We start from the raw sequence: 5,844 nt of genomic DNA, 5'->3' as shown, positions 1-5,844 counted from the left end.
TGCCCCATCTAATGGCTCTAGGACTGGATTTTTTGGGAAGGAAAGGGAAAAGAAGAAAAAGGAAGAAGAAGCAAATTCCCTAGATACTTAGGTATTTTATTTTCCTTTATATTTTCCAGTTGGTTATTGCTGATATGGAAACATGCTACGAATTCTTATAGGTAAGTCTTTTCTTGTGTAATTATCGCATTATTTTCTTTTTTGTAGATGACTATATACTCTGTACATAATGACAGTTTTACCTCTTATCTTCCAGTTCTCCCACTTCTTTTCCTTTTCTTTGTAATTTCAGCCACAACCCCAGGGCTAAATTAATAGTAGCTGTGATACCAAGTATCTTTGAGTTATCGGTGATCCTAGAGGCACCTAAAGTTTGTCTGTTAAGACTGTATTTGCCCTAGGAGTGACTGGGTGGCTCATGGGGAGGGACAGAGAGAGATAGGGAGAGAGAGAATCCCAGGCAGGCTCCACGCTGTCAGCTCAGGGCCCATCATGGGGCTTGCTTTCATGAACGAGAGGTCGAAAGAGATAGAGAGTCTTGAGTCGAAATCAAGACTTGGACCTACTGGGCCACCCAGGTGCCCCTAATGGATGAATTTTCTGATTGTTAATTCTCCTTTCTTTTCTCTAATAAACCCCGTTTGGCCATGATTTAAAAAAAAAAAAAAAATAGGATTCAATCAGCCAGTATTTTATTTAGGATTTGTATCTTCATGTTCATAGGTAAAATGAACCTGTAATTTTCTTTTCTTGTTCGTTTTTCCAATTTTGAAAGTAAGATTATACCACATAATAAAATGTGTTAAACAGTTGTCCCCCACCTTTCTTCTGATCCTCCTTCTTTAGAGTTGAGGCTCTGATACCCAGAGAGAGGGATGGATTTGACAAAGATCACACAGGGGGGCTAGGGACATGCTCTGTCCTGAAAAAGATCCCTCTTGGAGATGACACCCAGCCTGGGCTCCTCTGTCAGGCAGGAGTTCTCCAGCCACTGCACGGCTATCTGTTCTTAGCTCTACCAGTCAGGGTAAAGAACACTGGGGTCTCAGGTTTGAGTCTTTGCTTTGCCACAAGACTTTGCCTCTGTGATCTTGTGCATCGGTTTCTTCCCCTGTAAAATGAGGGCATGGGATCAGGCAGCCCCGAGGACTGCCCTATCCCAAACAGTTGAGGCCATCTCATTCTCAAGCACCCTCCTAGGGTTTTAGGCCAGGCACAAATGGAATCCGGTAAAGAGGAGTAACCGGGTGGGAGCATGGTCCACGCGGGTAGCCTTGGCCTTGTTTATAATCCCAGCCTTGGCTGAGTTTGCACCCTGGTATGGATCCCCATATCTGAGAGAATAGGCTCTGGGTGGTATGTCCACTGTGACGACAGGCAGGGGAGCAAAGGGACCTGGGAGAAGGACCAGGAAAAAGAAGAGGCCGCCTTACTACTTCCTGGCAGGGGAATCAAGCCTGGAGGGCAGTGGCCCCACCCAGGACCTCCCTGGCTCTACAGAGGCTTCATTAAGGCAGGGGAGGACTTCAGGCCGGGTGAGGCCTGCTCAGCCTGGCTCTCTGGCTACTGGGTCTGGGACTCTGCAGAAGGTTGTGTCTGGGGCCCTGGGCCTCCCGGAGTCTGATTGGCTCTCTCCATCCTTCCTCTGTTAGACCACCACCCCTCCCCCCGCCCCCGGCCCCCAAATCTGGCTTCTCTGTCTCATGTTCTCACTCTGCTTTCTAACTCCTAGCTTGCAAATCCCTAACAGCCATTTCACTCCCCAACTCCCAGCCCAAATCCCAGGCTGAACTCTGCCCTCTTCAAGTCAGCATAGTTCCCTTCCCGTCCCCAGGCTCAGCCGAACTCCTTTTCCTCCTTTTCTTCCTCCTCCTCCCCCTCCTCCTCCTCCTCTTCGTCTTCCTTCTTCCTTCTTCCTCCTTCCTCCTTCCTCCTTCCTCCTTCCTCCTCCTCTTCTTCTTCCTCCTTCCTCCTTCCTCCTTCCTCCTTCCTCCTCCTCCTCCTCCTCCTCTTCTTCTTCCTCCTTCCTCCTTCCACCTTCCTCTGTCTGCTTCGATTTTATTTTTAAATAATCTTTACACCCAATGTGGGGCTGAAACCCACAACCTTGAGATCAAGTGTCACATGCTTCACCGACCGAGCCAGCCAGATATCCAGCAAGGCTACTTCTTAGACTGGGTTCTTCATCCTGTTCTGCCCAGAACATCCGTGGTCACCCAGCATAGTCTGGCTTTGGGCACAGGAAAACAGCTAGTGTGAATTCGTCTGTTTTCCTTTTGGCTATTGCTCCTTTCTGCCCACAAGGCTGTCCTTCCTCTTCCCAGAGACACTCCGTGAGCCCTTGCACTGCTTGCTCCCCATCCCACCTGAGCTGGGACACCCCACCACACTCTAACCTTCTTCCCCACCCAAATGGGGATCCATGCTAGCCTGGGCCTGCGTCGTTGCTGGCTTAGGTGCCTTGACCTAAAGGCAAGCTCCAAGTGCTTTCCTGCATGGACATGCTGCCCCTTGCTGGTCAGTCTGTTGTAACACCTGCTGGGTTTTCCAGGCCCAGGGATGCCAATGGGGTCACCCCTGGTGCTCTTCCAAGTTGTAGGAACTCGACACACTTTAATCGAATCTTCACCACAAACTTACGAGGTAGGTTCTGGTATCATCCCCATTTCACAGATTGGAAACTAAGACGCTGAGACGGTATGCCACTGAACTAAAGGGTCGAGCCAGTTTTGGACCCCAGACAATGGATAACAAGGAGAGCAGCTCATAAGCTGCCTCTTCCTCAGGACCCAGAACCGCACTGGCTCTTTAAATATGTCTCCTTAAACCCTCTCTCCCACTTTCCGCAACCTGGTATCCACCCTATCAAGGTTCTCCGTTCGCCCCACGTCTTCAGCACTCCTTCCACAAACACAGCCTGCAGGCCTGCCCCCTCAGCTGGGGACCCTGACATCACCCGCAAAATAGGCAAAACTCCCCACCCCTGCCGCCTTCCCCGGCTCCCCCTCCCACCGCCCACCACTGGCCCGTCGGCCCAGCCCCCTGGTCCCATTCCTTCCTGTCTTCATCTAATTATCGCCTCTGTGCAGCACATTCCGCCCTCTGAGCCAGACTGTCCCCGCATGTCTGACATGCTTAAGTCTTTCTCATCTTAAAAGTACCTGCAAACAACCTCCCCCTCCCCCGCTCCCAGCCCTCAACTCAAGCCACCCTCCTGTTTCTCCCCACTATTTCTCCTCCTGGCAGCAGTTCCGGAAGAGCTGTCTGCTCTCACTGCACTCACTTCCCCGCTTCCTCCTCTTCTTCTGTGGCCTGGCCATTTGGGTTCAGCTCCACCAAAGCACCTGAGGTCACCACACTGTCCAGGTCACCAAGCTCAATGGACACGGCTCAGGCTCAGGGCACTCACGCTCCCTCAGCGGCACATGACGCTGTTGGCTACACGCTCCTTCTGGAAGCATTCCCTCACTTGAGAGTTTTTTGCCTTGCGGTCCTCTTCCCACCTCCTGACCTGGCCTCCTGCGCCTGCGGCCGCCGGCACTCCTCAGCACTGGGTCCTGGACCCTCTTCTTCCGTCTCACACTCTCGCCCTGGGCAATCGTGGCCACACCCCCGTAGGTGCTGATGACTCCCGAACACCTCTAGCCAAGGGTGTCTCAACCGCGGGTGACTGGGTGCTCCAAGGGACCTTCAGCGAAACGTCTGGAGACCTGTGGGGTTGCCACAGCTCGGGAGGGTGCTGCCATCTAGTGGGCAGAGGCCAGGGATGCCGTTAAACATCCCACAGTGAACACGACAGCCCCGGTGACAATTACCCAGCCTCAACTGTCAGCAATGCCAAGACTGAGGACCCCATTCTAACCTAGCTCCGCCTCTGAACCCCAGGTCAGTACACCCAGCCACTTGTACCGCATCTCCACCTGGGTGTCTCAAGCATACCTCAAACCCAGCCTGTCCAATCCAACTCGTAATCTCCCCCAACCTGATTGTCTAAGGATCCTTCCCACCATCAGCCTGGGAGTCATCCTGGAAACCTCTCTCGCGCTCACCTCAATATGCAGTCCATCGCCGGGTACCGCCCATTCTATCAACCTCTATCCAACACTACTCCAGGTACCATCATCTCCGGCCTAGGCTTTTATGAAGAAACATGACCGAAACCATCCTGTGTGGTCTCCCGGCGTTGTCTCAGGGACCCCCTCCAGGCTTTTCGCCACACAGCAGTCAGAGTGGTCACGTCACAATGCAGATCTGATTATGACATCTCCACATTTGAAACACCGATGGCTTCCCATTGCTCTTTGGACCAAGACCCCAAACCTTAACACAGCCTGCAAGGCCTACATGTTCTGGCCCCTGGTAATTCCCCAGCCTCTCTTAGGGCCCCTACTTACACACTTCTTTGCACTCTGGCCCTACTTTTCAGTTCTTCAAATCCACTGGACTCCCTCCCACCCCTGGGCCCTTGCATATGCTGTTCCTGCTCTGTCTGGACGGCTCTCCTTTCCACCTCCACTCCTTCACCTAGTTAACTACTCCTCACCCTTTAGATCTCACCTCAGAGATCACCTCCTCAGTGAGATCCTACGTGACCCTGGAGACCCTGGAGTCTAGGTCAAGTCTTATGGTAAACTCTCTAAAAAAAAACCCATGTTTCTTTCCTGCCAGAAATTTAGTCTGGGCTGTAATTCTGCTCACTCACGCAATGACTTGATTAATGTCTGTCTCTTCACTTGACTCTGTGCCCACTAGAGTGAGACCGCATCTGTGCCTGCGCACCAGCCCCTAATTCAGGCAGGGCGCATAGAGGGGGTCAATACAACCTTTGAAGGATAGAGTGAGTGAAATCCAATCTTTCCACCTGAACACACAATGATCACACCAAGAAGTATCTGAGTTATCACATTTCCATTCCTTCTCCTTCTTCTTCTTTTTTTTTTCCTTTCCATTCCTTCTTATATTTCATTGCCTTTTACCAAAGCAATCGATGCTTGTTGTGGAAAACCAGAGAATACAAAAACAAAACAAGGAAGATATACTCCTATACTATTTTGCAAACTACTTTTTATCCTAAGCAATAAAACATGACCAATAGGCCTCAGAAGGTATATTTCTGTAATATTGTTTTTTCGGCAAAATATCCCATTATATGTCAAGAGCATAGATTTTCTCTCAGTGGGCCTGCTGCATTAGAACATCTGGGAAGCATGTTAAGATACAGATTTCAAACTCTACACTCAGGAGATTCTGATGTGGGTCCCAGGTATTGCTACTTTTATCTATCTATCTATCTATCTATCTATCTATCTATTTAAACATTTATTTTTTTGGAGAGACAGAGTGTGAGTGGGGGAGGGGCAGAGAGAGAGGGAGACACAGAATCTGAAACAGGCTCCAGGCTCTGAGCTGTCAGCACAGAGCCTGACACAGGGCTTGAACTCACGGACTGTGAGATCATGAACTGAGCTGAGGTCAGATGCTTAACCAACTGAGCCACCCAGGCGCCCTAAGGTAATGCTACTTTAAAATTTTCCCCTGGAGATTCTGACAGGCATACCAGGGCTGGGAACCACTGATTGAACCAAAGCCTCTATATTTTTTTGCCACAAAGGGAGGATCCAACACTTTGTTATATCTTTTGTGCAGCAGTTAGAATCTTATGCCTGCCCTAGCAAATGTTCTAGATTATTTCAGGAAGCTGATTCTCCTGGTGGTCTTGTACACTGATAAAGATGATTGAGCCATACTGCCAATCTGCCGTCTCACTCAACTTGGTCTCTTCTCCAGAGTTAAGTCAATATTGACTGGATCTGGGAGGGTGAGGCATTGGGTGGGGGGGGGGAA

General features: G+C 50.4%; 1 long non-coding RNA gene across 1 annotated transcript; it reads right to left on the bottom strand.

Annotated features, from left to right (window-relative positions):
- Nucleotides 1-675: 675 nt before the first annotated feature.
- Nucleotides 676-4,405, bottom strand: LOC123379505. Its single transcript, XR_006583980.1, has 3 exons — nt 4,050-4,405; nt 3,284-3,746; nt 676-1,111 (listed from the first exon to the last, which is right to left on the bottom strand). It is a non-coding gene; the product is annotated as an uncharacterized LOC123379505 (long non-coding RNA).
- Nucleotides 4,406-5,844: the final 1,439 nt, after the last annotated feature.

Source organism: Felis catus, chromosome C1 (genome assembly GCF_018350175.1).
Source record: "Felis catus isolate Fca126 chromosome C1, F.catus_Fca126_mat1.0, whole genome shotgun sequence".
Lineage (NCBI taxonomy): Eukaryota > Metazoa > Chordata > Mammalia > Carnivora > Felidae > Felis > Felis catus.
The sequence above is the reverse complement of the archived record's forward strand: the minus strand, read 5'-3'. Positions and strand labels throughout refer to the sequence as shown.